This window comes from Jaculus jaculus, chromosome 1 (genome assembly GCF_020740685.1).
Source record: "Jaculus jaculus isolate mJacJac1 chromosome 1, mJacJac1.mat.Y.cur, whole genome shotgun sequence".
NCBI lineage: Eukaryota > Metazoa > Chordata > Mammalia > Rodentia > Dipodidae > Jaculus > Jaculus jaculus.
In genome coordinates this window covers 190,427,106-190,440,765 of record NC_059102.1, presented here as the reverse complement: position 1 = coordinate 190,440,765, position 13,660 = coordinate 190,427,106, and the positions used below count along the sequence as shown (strand labels likewise).

The 13,660-nt window shown below is 35.3% G+C and overlaps 1 protein-coding gene across 2 annotated transcripts in view; it reads right to left on the bottom strand.

Moving 5' to 3' along the window:
• Positions 1-13,660, bottom strand: part of Galntl6 (polypeptide N-acetylgalactosaminyltransferase like 6) — a 1,388,055-nt gene that overhangs the window by 747,141 nt on the left and 627,254 nt on the right. The window lies entirely within an intron of this gene.

Genomic DNA, 13,660 nt, shown 5'->3' with positions numbered 1-13,660 from the left:
CTGGCAGAAATTGCCCAACCAAGAGCAGCTTTGGGGGGGAAAAGTTTATTTTGGCTTACAGAGTCTAGGGGAAGCTCCACAATTGCCAGGGAAAACAACGGCATGAGCCGAGGGTGGACATCATCCCATGGCCAACATAAGGTGGACAATAGCAACAGGAGAGTGTGCTCAACAAGGGCAAGGGATGGTGGAGGCAAAGTCACTCCTGCCTTTGACATGGTCCTGGCTAGGAGGAGGCTTCCACATGGCTGGAACTTCATGATGGAGATGAAACCATTCAGGTCCCTGTGTTTGGTTTTCTTATTAACAATAGTACTCCTTTCTTTTTTTTTTTTTTTTTTCTTCCATGAAAAAAAAAAAAACAAAACTCAAACTGTTCCGTGCTATAGAGAAATAAGAGGACTAAAAGACAATGAAACTAAAACTACTTGCAAATTTAGGCCAGAAATTATTCAAGGGCTTTCACAAAAAGTACCATCATTCAGGTTAGGTGCTGTAGATGAGTCTATCCAAGATACCTTCCACACCCAGCAAGCATCTCATGGACTAGACACTAGGATGGATGGGGAGGGAGGGAAGGGCATAGAAAGGGTGGGAAACACTAATTTAGACCCAAACAGCAATGGTACCATAAAATTCTACTTCCTCAAAGGCAGACCAAATGTCTGAACCTTCACCAGGCCCTTATAAGAAACACCTGAACCACAAGACACTGGAGAGGGTAGAATTAATCTAACCTAAACCTTCTACATCTTCCCTCCCACTCTCTCCCTCCCCCCTCTCCTCCTTAACTTTTGTATATTAGTTATATTCTTCCTCATGTTCTTAGTGGGCACTGACCTGTGACTCCCAGGACCAGCATGGGGCTATCATCCACAATGAGCTTTTGATCAGAGAAACCTACAAGGTTTCATAAAAGAATGACAGATTTCTGTCAGAGTACTTGATGACCCACCAAAGGTTACTGGTAAGACTCTATTGCTGAAGACACCATATGCAGCTGACATGTAAAATGGATCAGCATGGCTGGAAGCCAGGAGAGAGTCAGTTCCCAGACAGTTAGGTATCTAGTGCCAGAAGGTGCTACATGGGCGACTGGGGAAAATAACCAATATCTCTCCAAGCAAATCATGGTCTAACCTACTTAGCAACAAATAACCGGTTGTGATGCCCACACAAGTGCAATAGTGGCACACAGCCATGGTGGGGAACCAACTGCTCTTGATTTGGCTAACTAATCCCCTCAGTGGTATGGGACCCATAGCTGGTGCTGGGAAACCAGTCAGAACCATATCCAAACATAAACCCACTCTCCAATATCAAGCTACCATCAATTATGGGCTAAAAGAGGACCTACACCTACTAAACTCTCTATTTAAAAAGTAAGGGTCATTTCATTTGTCCTGGAACTAACTTACTCTCTGTTGGAGAATCTGCTTCTCTTTTTCAGATAGATGCAGATACTAAGGAGAGAGCCACCCCATCATACCTCAAAAAAGCCCCAACTGAAACTAAGGAAAATTAGCCAAACAAGCAAGGGTGCTCTTTTCCTGATGAACCAGATAATAGCACAAGGGGGAAGGAGACCAACACAGAGAAAAATCAACTCCTACCAAATCAGAGAGCCAGAGCCTCAGAGGCCCCCAACACCTCAGCACTGAAGCAGACCAAAAATGAACCCAACATGGCTCAGGGAAATTTTGCAGAAGAGGGGGCGGAAAGAATGTCAGAGCCACATGTTGGGTCAGGATATGCAGAAACATTTATTGGTATCAATTACTGTGGGCTAACTGCAGAAGGCATGACCCATATACCTCAACAAGGAGGGGCCAATGGGGAGGGGGTAGGTCATGGATGAGCCTAATAATGGTACCAAACTGCCTGTATTTGCTGAATAGAAAACTAATAATAATAATAAAAAAAACTTAGAATGAGGAAAATCAGGTGAGTGTGATATTATTATAAATGGGTAAATAAAATCTATTAGTCAAATGTTTCAAAGTGTATTAAATGAATAATAAGAATTATCATAGGATTTAGTTCAATGTATTTATTGATGTCCATGTTAAGTACAGACGAAAGTTCTGAGATCATAAAGGTACTTGAGTATGTTAAGAGAGAATATAAGGAAAGAAACTGGATATAGAATATAAACAACTTAGTGATAACTTTTGCTGTAAAAGGTGACAAGGAGGGGGTCACTGCAGAGGGGGGCAGACAGGGAGGAGGCTAATGATGGTATCAACATGACTGTATACACACCGTGCATATAACTAATAAAATAGTAACAATTAATAAGAACATGCAGATAGAAAGATAAATTATCATGCTTTGAGTTTATTACTATAGCCAAGGCTTAAGGATTGTAGCAGAAGAGGGACAAGAAGATTGTAAGTGCCACAATGTTGGTAGAAATATCCTGAAGCACAGTCCAACCTCAGAGACTGACAGAGGCTGTAATTACCCACAGGGAACTCCAATTACCCTACCAATGTGGGGTGTCAGGCTCAGGAAAATGGGTGAGGGCATGGCAATAAAGGAATATAAGACTATATGCTATGTAAAAAATTAAAATGCTAGTCTACCGTACATTGCCTATTTAAAATTTTAAAAAGACATTTATTAGAGAGAGAGGCAGATAGAAAGAGTGGACACGCAAGAGACTCCAGCCACTGGAAAAAAGTCCAGATGCATGAGCCCCCTTGTTGCATCTGGCTTATGGGGGTACTGAGGAATAAAACTAGGGTCCTTAGGCTTCACAGACAAGTGCCTTAACTGCTAAGACATCTCTCCAGCCCAAATTGTCTATTTAATTTCATAAAATTTTACGTGGTTAGAACCATGTTTACTTTTATTTTATATGTGAGAAATAAGCACAGATACATAAGTAAATGTTTCATTTTGTCTAGATCATCCTATATACTGTGAATAAAGATGCCAGGAAACTTTGAAAATTTGAAAAACCTCTTATGTTTGTGCCTGAATGAATATATATGTTAAAATTACAACTGTATACAAAATATGATATTACATAATTGACCCAAATACTACCTAAATACTCCAGCTACTTTGCCCTATTTAAAAATAAGTTAATAATCTTTAGCTTGAAAATTTTACCATATTCCTCTCCTAATCTGAGGCATTTTGTATCTAGTGTACATGAAACATTTAGAATCCTTTCTGGTTGGCTCATGGCAATGTCACTAGAAGGCAAGTAGAACTACACTAACTTCTTCTAAATCTGCTTATTACATGTGTGTGCGGTTAAATTCACACTAAACATCTTTAAAGAACATATTAGCCTTTAGCTTCCTGCTGTACATATTACCACATAGGGCCCATGTATTTGCCTAGTACTACCTTTTCAAATGTGATTCAGACTTTCATATGTAAGCATATTATGAACGGTATAATATACAAAATTTATGCTTTAATGAAATGACATTGAAATTCAAATCCTTTCTCTACACAAAAATATAGACTTGAGAGTAGAAAGCTCTGTTTCATTCTTAGAAAGCTCCAGTATAAAATATTCTCATATAATTTTTGAATATATTCCTGAACTTTCTACAGTTAATGAATCCACAAACAAATTTCATGGCATAAAGTAGATAATTAAACCTTGAATTAAGCTCCAGGTGTCTCAGTTTGAGGAACAGGGAAGAAGCTACACAGACACAAAAGTTACTTCACATCCTGTGTAGTGTGTGGACGAATAGTGTCTGTTCCCTCATATAGTTCTCATTTGTGAAAGTGATTTTAGTTCTTCAATGAAGTTCTTGTCAACTTCATACCATTTCAATTCAAGAAACATTTAAAAATTTCTACCCAACAGGAGCTTGAATTGGTCGAAATTTCATATAGTAAAAAGCAGCAAATGCAATACAAGACAGGGAACGCTTGTACTAGGAAACCTTAAATGTGCAGTAAATGAGTCTGAATTAATTGTATTTGAGCAGTTATGGCGTGTTAGCCACTGCACACTTTCCTTCACATCTGGTGTCGTGTTTCATCTATAAGCTAATTATTATTGTCACCAAATTAGGCATTCAGGATGGGGGCAGGACTTTTCCCAAGGCTTCTTGATTAAAAACCTGGTTCTTAGTCAACAAGAGATTAGATAAAATATAAGGGCTATTTTCTTTAAAAAAAATCGCAATGTTCATGAAATCAAACTGCTTTGAACACACTGAATAACAAAAATACTTTACAACATGTATTCATAGTACATAAATATAAGTATTAAAAACATAAATCTATCATCTAGTACCCATACAATTCAATATCAGCAATAACGTTCTTGGGGCATATAAGGACAGTTAAGTAATGGATTCCATAATAAAAATCTACAATATAAAAAAATAGCAACTACAAAAATTTCCTTTGTTAATGGTAAGTCTTGAGAAAATACTACTTATATGTATATTTACTCTAATATATTGTGAATTAAATTACATACTACTATGACTAATACCCAGTATGAAAATGTTAGTCTGGATAATGCTATTGGGAATTGGACATCTTTTTCTGTACACATCTGACTGTGGATAGAATCTTCCTTCTTTGCTACAAATTTGTTTCTTAAACTAAATTTCAGAGCATCATGAAAATATTCATTTATTATAGCATTATACCACATGACTATTGCCATAATGGTATCATATACTCAAGAAATTCAAAATGCAATGGTTTAGAACAGTGAGCACTTATTTTCTTAGTCATACAGGTGGATTTTAGTTTGGATGGTCTCGGGAAATTTTGGTCACTTTGCCTCTAGCCATGTTGGCTGTTTTTACCTACAATCTACAGAATAAGTTTTAATTAGCTCAATTTGTGAATTTTTTACAAGAACTCAGACTAAAGGTACAGGGAATGCTTATGGTTCCTGTAATTTTACCCGAGAATAAGCAGTACAGAAACAATGTCACATGGCAAAAGTACATATCTTTGTCTGCCTGTATTTTTTATTAAGATCCCACCAACAAAAGCAGTCATGTGATTATGCTAAGTATCAATGTGACAGAAGAATACATATTTTTAAAAATGGCACAGGTGGACAAGTGATACTAAACATTAACATAAACTATTACAGTATAGGCTTAATGGAATACATATATTCTTGGAAAAAAAACTGAAAACAGAAAGCTTTATTGTTTTTCATTTTAAAATATTATTAATAGAACCAAACATTACATCATGTAGTCCAACTTTTCCTAGGGAAAACTTTGTAATGGGGTCATAACTATTATTGCCCATTTGCCTCTAGCTAAGAAAGGCATTAAGAGAATTATACACTACACAAAATGTCAAGTAGAGAGGGATTAATGATGACTAGTGAGGCAAAATTGCTGACCACACTGAGAAGTCTTAGAGGTATTATAAAGTGGCACCAAAAATGAAAGAAGCTCATAATAGATGAGTAATTTCTCACTCTAAGCCTCAAACTATGCTGCAGTAGGAATGAGAAGCTTTCCACATGAATCATGAGAATGTACATGATTTTAATTATTTATAGCATCATAAAGTAAAAGCAATGTGAAGATTAAAATCAAGTAAAACAAAGTAGTGAGTCTCAACTTCATGCTTTCATGCAAAAGATGCAAATGCTACATATAGAAAGGTATGGCCTGCTACTGAGGGCCAAAGAAATCAAACTCAATGGCTTAATCTTTTCAAGTCAAATGAGCAAGACTGAACTGTGTGAATTAAATTCAATGCCATAGTTTCTAAAATCTATTATGTTATCTAGAATGGTCTTATTCCCAGCTGTATCTACTTTCTAGTCTCTTGGATGCACAGCATCATTACATTATCATCATGATTAATATACATGATCATTCTCTAATGATGTTATCTTGCAGAGGATATGTGGATGGATACTAACTGTCAGTATTGATTCATACAAAATGAATGAGGTAACATCTGCATTTCATTTATAGCACATCTTGCATTCACTATTTTATTTTATGTAAACATTCAAAATGGCTTTTTCTAATTGATTTTCACCTCATTTTCTGTCCTGTATTTTTCCAAGCATTATTTATTACCAAGTTTATATCCTCGTCTCTCTTTGAAAGAAGTATTAAAATGTAAGGAGGTTGCCTTAGTAACAAAGATCAGGAATTCAGAGAAAAACTAGTAATTGGAGACCACCAAAGAAAAAGCATCTGCTACCTCAAGTATCTATAGACTGGAACAAAATACCAGGGATCCAGAGACACTGACTTCATATGCTTGAATTTATGCATTTGTTCTCTTAGTGAATGATGACAGTGGGTGGCTTCTGTTGGACAGTCAAATAGGCCTTTGACTCATTAAGAACTGCTACATTAGAAAAAAGCGAACAGCAATTTCTTCATTATGAAAGAGAAGAAGAATCAGACACAGACAAACAAAGGTCTCAGACAATATTTTCTAGGTTCCTCACTTTGTCATATCCATCAGACGGAAAACTGGTTATGACAAAAAAGATAACCTGTGTTTCCTATTGAATCATTACTCTTGGCTATTTTTAGTCATGAAATTACCATCAGTAGCTGCAAATAATCACAGTCTTATAAATAGTGGACTTGATACTTATACTGGGGAAGATAAGTTGGAAACATGAATTTTTAGGAAAAAAATTATGCTGTTTTATAGTACTCTATAATTTTTTGAAATAAGAGAATGGTAATTAGAAATTAAATGTGAAATAAAGCTCATTTTAAAATTAAATGTTTCCTGTCTCAGGAGGCATTGGCTGCTCTTAAGACCACATTTATATTCATCTAATGATCTCCAACTTCTAAAAGCTTATTATCTTAATCAAAATATTCATTAATGGGAAACTATTCTTTCAAAGACAAATATCGTAGTTTTTTTATATATTTAAGTCTAATTCAAATTAAAATTCTCTTAATTTATACCAATAGAAATTGTCAGTAATTTGAAAATGTAATTGTTCTTGGAACATATTGATACCCCTAATTTTGTTTAATATGACTAACCTGGGTACTTCTTACTTATGCTACAAATTTGTATTCTTAGGCATAAGAAGAATGAAAAATTGAGAGTAACAATGGCATGACATTACTTATCTCTCTTAAAACATACTATTAATAAACTATGGGCTGATTTATTTTTATGCACATATTTATAATTTTTCACATGTATATATATGTGTGTGTGTGTACACGTGTGTTTAGATGTGTGTGTGTGTACTTGCGCATGTGTATGTATAGACCAGAGGACAATTTCAAGTGAAATTCTACAGAAACACATCTACTTTTCTCTCTTTCTCTTTTTTTAAAGATTTTATTTTTATTTATTTATTAGAGACAGAAAGGGAGAAAGAGAGAGTGAAAATGGGTATTCCAGGGCCTCCAGCCACTGCAAACGAACTCTAGACACATGTGCTTCCTTGTGCATCTTGCTTATGTGGGACTTGGAGAATCAAACCAAGGTCCTTAGGCTTTGTAGGCATGAGCCTTAACTGATAAACCATCTCTCCAGCCCTTTTTTTTTTTCTTTTTCTATCAGTAGAAAATTTGTATGAACACATCATGTGTTGGTACCTTTCTCTCCTTCCTGTCCTCTTCCCATTGAGGGCCCTCTTCAGTAGGATTGCTTGAGACAAAGCTTCTCATTGGTTTGGAGATTAACAATTGTGTGAGACTGGCTGGGCAGTGATGCCAGGAGTTCATCCATCTCCAACTCTCAGAGACAAGTACATACCACAATGCCTATAACTCCAGCCCTGTGCTGTTATATGACACAGATGTTGTGATGTGAAGAAGAATTCTCCTTAAAAGTTTACTGTATTTGAGTAATTATCAAAGACTTATTCCTTGTCATTTTAGAAATCCAATTATCTTTGGATATTTTACTTTATTTACTTTTCATAATTTTTTTTTTATTGACAACTTCCATAATTGGAAACAATTTATCATGGTAATTCCCTTCCTCCCCCAACTTCCTCCTTTGAAACTCCATTCTCCAATTAAACCTAGAAGTATTAGAAAGAATTTCAGTTAGTAAAGTCACTTGTTCACTTGTATCTAAACTTGTACAATCTGCAACTATGCTATAAAGACCTATTTTCTTTGAAACAGTTTAAAAGAAAAAAATTTGAGCTTCTGCAGAATCACCACACTATATATCTCCAGACATATAGGCCAACTGAAATTTAGAAAAGTGGGCCAAAGATACAAGAGAGTATATATTATGTCCTATTTTGACAATGATTTTATGTATTGTGTGGTAACATGTACATTTGTTTTATATACATATATATATATATATATATATATATATATATATATATATATATATGGTGTAACGAGTAAGGCTATATTTTTATTAGGTTTGGGCCATGTAATGTGATCTATGAGGTCAACCAAGAGCAATACACCAGATACTACATGGTCTTAAAAGGTGGTGAAGCTTCTTTAAGATAGGAACTGAGTGATGAGGTTGGGCATAATTCTACTCAGGGCTATGTAAAACATGTAATATGACAAAAAGAATATTTTATTTTATTTTTTATTAGTTATGTACAGTGTGTATATAGTCATGTTGATACCATCTTTAGCCTCCTCCCTGTCTTGCCCCCTCCAAAGGGACACTCCTTGTTGGGGATTGTGGGTTGTGCATTGTGGGGTTAGACATCAGTTATGGAGAAGAGGCAATGTCTCTGTGTGTAATGTCCCAACTTGTGTCTCTAACAATCTTTTTGCCTCCTCTTCCATGAACTTCCATGAGCCATGTTGGGTTTGTTTTAGATGTACTTCAGTGTTGAGGTCTTGGGAGCTTCTGTGTCTCTGGATATCTGGTTTGGTAGTGGTTGAGTGTTCTCTTTCTCTATCTCCTTCACCCTTGTTCTAGTACCAGGTTCACCAAGAGAGCAGAACTCTTGCTCATTTCCCTATTGTTTCAGCTGGGGCTCTGGTGAGGTGCAATGGACTGATTCTGAAAATTTAATTGTGATTTGCTAAAACTATAGAAATTTTGGTAATAGTCTTAAAACCAGTGTTAAAATTCATTTAGAAATAAAGTAATAGCCCAATGAATTTCTAAACACTGTACATTGCTTTAGCAGTTGGACCGTAGCCTATAAATCAAATGCATTCAGCTTCTGGAACATTGGTGAGCCACGTAAGGGAACTGCAATATATTTGTCCCAAATGTTGTCTGAAACAATATTATAAATGAGAATATTCATTTTTGGGGGGATAGTAGAAACAGTAATGTTACTATTGATCACATTTGGTAATTTAAAAAATACATCTTATTTATTTATTTATTTATTTATTTATTTATTTATTTATTTGAGGGAGAATAAGAGAGAGAGAGAGAGAGAGAGAGAGAGAGAGAGAGGGAGAGAATGGGCAAACCAGGGCCCCTAGCCACTGCAAACAAACTCCAGATGCATGTGCTCCCATTTGCATCTGGCTTATATGGACCCTGGATATTTAATTTATGAAAGGGCAAAGTAAGGCAGAAATAGAAATGTGGGCCAAATATTTTATATGCTTTACTAGTTTCTAATTTACCCTAAGTGTTGGTGGGGCCAATGGTCTATGAATGCTAAACATAAAACATTGTGTTCTGGGAGTTAATATTTCAAAAATCATAATAACACAGAAAATATTTTATCTACTGGTTTCTTCTGAATTTCTGCTTCACAAACCTTGTATGTGCTAAAAATGAGAATTCATCCAGAAGATATTCTATCCCATGTTCCCTTTCAGCAGGCTAAAAAGATGGACCTCACTCTAGGTATGTTAAAATCAGATATAAAACTTTTATCTGCCTTTATTTTATATGAATTATAATGGTTTCTTGTTTTGAGTTGTGGCTTTCTACAGATTCAAGTTTTAATAAAGTTTTACCATACTTTGAATAGTTGACTGAGAATTTTAAACATAAACTATAGCTCAACCTTGGACATGAAATTTAAAGTTAAAACTCCAAAATATCTTTCACTCTACATCAAGTGAAAATACAATATAATTGCTATCACTATGTCTGTCTTCCACTATACTGACGATATAACTGATTGGGTGGAAATTATTTAATGACTAATTGCACATTTACATAAATTTGGAAATATATGCAATTAGAAAATCGAATTCTGCACTTTAGATTATTATGATAGTTCAATACAGAGAACATAACCATCACCTGAAATGGTTAATACTCATTGTCAACTTGACAAGGTCTTGAACCACATAGAAAATAAACCTCTTAACCTTTCCTTGGGGGGTTTATTGAATGGCTTTATGGAGGTGGAAAGATACCACACTAACTTTGGCATCACCATTCCATTGGCTTGTGTCCCATATAAAATAAAAAGGAGAAAATGAGCTGAGGGGCCATATTCATCTTTCTCTTTCTCAATATCCCTCCACCTTTTTGTTTTGTTTTGTTTTGTTTTTCAAGGTAGGCTCTCACTCTAGCCCAGGCTGACCTGGAATTCACTCTGTAGTCTCAGGGTGGCCTTGAACTAACAGTGATTCTTCTACCTCAACCTCCCAAGTGCTGGGATTAAAGGAGTGTGTCACCCCACCCAGCTCAGTCTTCTCCTTGACTGTAGTTATAATATTACCCATTGCATCACATCTTGTTGCCATGTTTTCCCTGCCATAATGAACTGTACCCTCAAACTGAGCCAAAATAAACACTGTGATCCTTGAGTTTCTTTTTTCATGTATTTTCTCATAGCTAAGAGAAACATAAACAATATATTATGCTGTTTTAAAAGTTTTATTTTATTCCCTCTCTATCTCTCTCCCATTCTCTCTATCTTTCTCTCTCTCTCTGTGTGTGCTGTTTAAGACAAAGTCTTACTATCCATACCCAGTTGACCTCACATTTGTGATCCTCCTGCCTTCTCCTTTCTAGTTCTCTACTTTTATTAGTGAGAAGGGTGAAGCCCAGAGACTTTTTTAAATGAACAAGAGGAAACTGTTAAATCTTAATAGTAGGACTTCCAGTTTACGTACTTCATATCTTAAATCTGGCCCAGGTAATAAAATAGCTCCTTTCATTAATATTAAGAAAAAGTGAAACAATAATTAAAAATTAAAATACCCTACCCATTAGTCATTATTTTTGGAAGATACAGAATTTCTCTATGAAGTAATATCTAAATAAACAGGTTCATCAAGTTTCTTTTCAGCTCAAAGAATATGTGGAGACAAAGCCTCTCTTTCATGTTGTAGATGAAAATATGACCTACTTTCACTTAGATTAGACAGCCAGGGAAAGATAGGAAATCAAGAGGAAAAAATACCAATGAAGTTCTATGTCAGACAAACCAATAGCAATTTAATGAACGTAATTTACTGAGCACTTTAGAAATGTGGAGTGCTTTTCCTTTCCAAGCAATCTATACTATCTCTATAAAGATAAGATGTTATTCCAGTTTCATAGCAAGAAAACTAATACCAAGAAGACAAATTATACTGTTGGATGTCAAGTGGAGTTACTAGTGCATACAGTTTTGGTCATCATAAAATCCTTAATTCCTATTTCCAATTTCAGTTCATGCTTCAATATGAAAATATACTTGGCTGTAAAACAGACACATCTATATCTGTTTTCATTATTGTGATCTCCAACAGAATCATGGTATATCCTTGTGAACAATTACTGAATGCAATTTTTAGTTAAGCTATAATGCCTCCAGGGAAATTTTATACAATATTAGTTGCCAGGATTAAATTTCAAAATGGAGGCAGTGTCATAAAAAATTCAGTGGCAGGCTAGAGAAATGGATTAGTGTTTAAGGCACTCGCCTGCAAAGCCAAAGGACCCAGGTTCAATACCCCAGAACCCACATAAGCAAGATACACAAGGTGGCACATACATCTGCAGTTTGTTTGCACTGGTTGGAGCCCCTGGTGCACCAATATTCATTCTCTCTCTCATTTTATCCTCTTAAATAAATAAATAAATAAATAAAATTTAAAAAGAACAGTGTCATATGGTATGGAATATCTATTTGAAGTAGATATTATAGTTGCTGTAAAGGTAAAGTATCTGCCATAGATATTTATTCTTATTTGGGATGTCACCAGTGTCCAGTGATGAGCTCTGTAGAAGTCATTCAGGATTCCTTCTGCTGTGCCAGCCTGCCTCAACTATAAACACTGAATGTAAAGCCTCAGTTTTTGCTAATGAGAACTAAATGGAAATATGCTGGAGCTAAGGATGGCAGAACTTGTGAAAAATTTTTATTTCCTAATGAAATAGTTTAAATGATAAGCACTGCTGATTTCTTTTCTGTCTTCCTGCTGTGATCGTGGCTTTGTTTCTGCAGTTGTAATAGTCATTTTGTGACTTTGAGACAGTTGACATTAGGGAACACCAAAGGAACCTAGAGATAACAGCTTTATATGATTGGTCAATTTGCCATTTGATTTTGTTGTATCAACAAGATTACATGTAAGACAGTGGGGTTGGATCTATGCTATTTGCTGTCACAATAATATGATATTCTAAATCACATCTCTAAGAATCATAAAGATATCAGAGAGTTGATTTAAAGATTTTATAGGCAATGATTGGTTTCTAGTCTAAGATTGAATATTTAAGCTATCAGTATAACATAAACATGGGCTATAGTATTAATATTTTGTTGCTTCTACTGAATTCTGAGTTGGCATAAGCCTGACTCTAACTTCAGGTCTGCATCACAGAGCAGGATTGAGGCATTGAGGGTTTCTGAGGGTCAGAGAAGGAAAGGCCTGAGGAGCTCCCTCACACCTCAGAAGCCCTGGAGAGACGTCTGCTCAAAGCAGAAAGGTCTGTTTTTCATATTTTTTCTCACATCATATTCCTCAGGAAATTTCACCTTGATATCACTTGGGATTCAGACTTTACTTAAGTCCTCTTTACTGTTTGGAGAGCTTCATATGAATCAATCCATATCCCAAGCATAGAAAGTCTGAAATGAAGCTTGGAATTTTTGGCTTGGTTCAAGCAATTTCAGGAGCACCAAAGTCCTCCAGTATATTTACTTATGGCTTTATTCTGTGTTACTAGTGCAAAATAACAGCAGTTTCTTTTACACTTACTTGTATGAATGCTCAATTACAAACTTTTTTGTTTTTTGGCTATCATTGTGTGCAGGCTTGAATCACAAAACTAAGATAAACACAAAATGAATGTATATGATTAAAATTTGAAGAATTCTTGTGTATAAGGATATACAATTTGTTTTTCTAAAGTTAGTGAATGTTTACACATGCTACAAACACAAATATAATTTTTGCACATCTAAAAATTATTATAATACCTTAAAGTATTTTGTTGCTTCTATGTAAAAATGAAATTGATCTTTTAAAATATTTAATTTATTTATTTGCAAGGAGAGAGAGAAAAAAGAAAGAAAGAAGGAAAGAAAGAAAGAGAGAGAGAAAGAAAAGAAGGAAGAAAGAAACAAAGGAAGAAAGAAAAGGAGTGCACCAGGGCCTTAGTCAGTGCAAATGAACTCCAGATATACCACTTTGTGCATCGCATCTGGCTTTATATGGGTATTAAGACATTGCATCCAGGACATTAGGCTATGCAGGTGAGTGCCTTAATAGCTGAGCCATCTTTCCAGACCCAAATTTGCCTTTAAAAGTATTAATTATATCAGATTTCATTCAATTACCTAAATCTCTTAAAACTTATC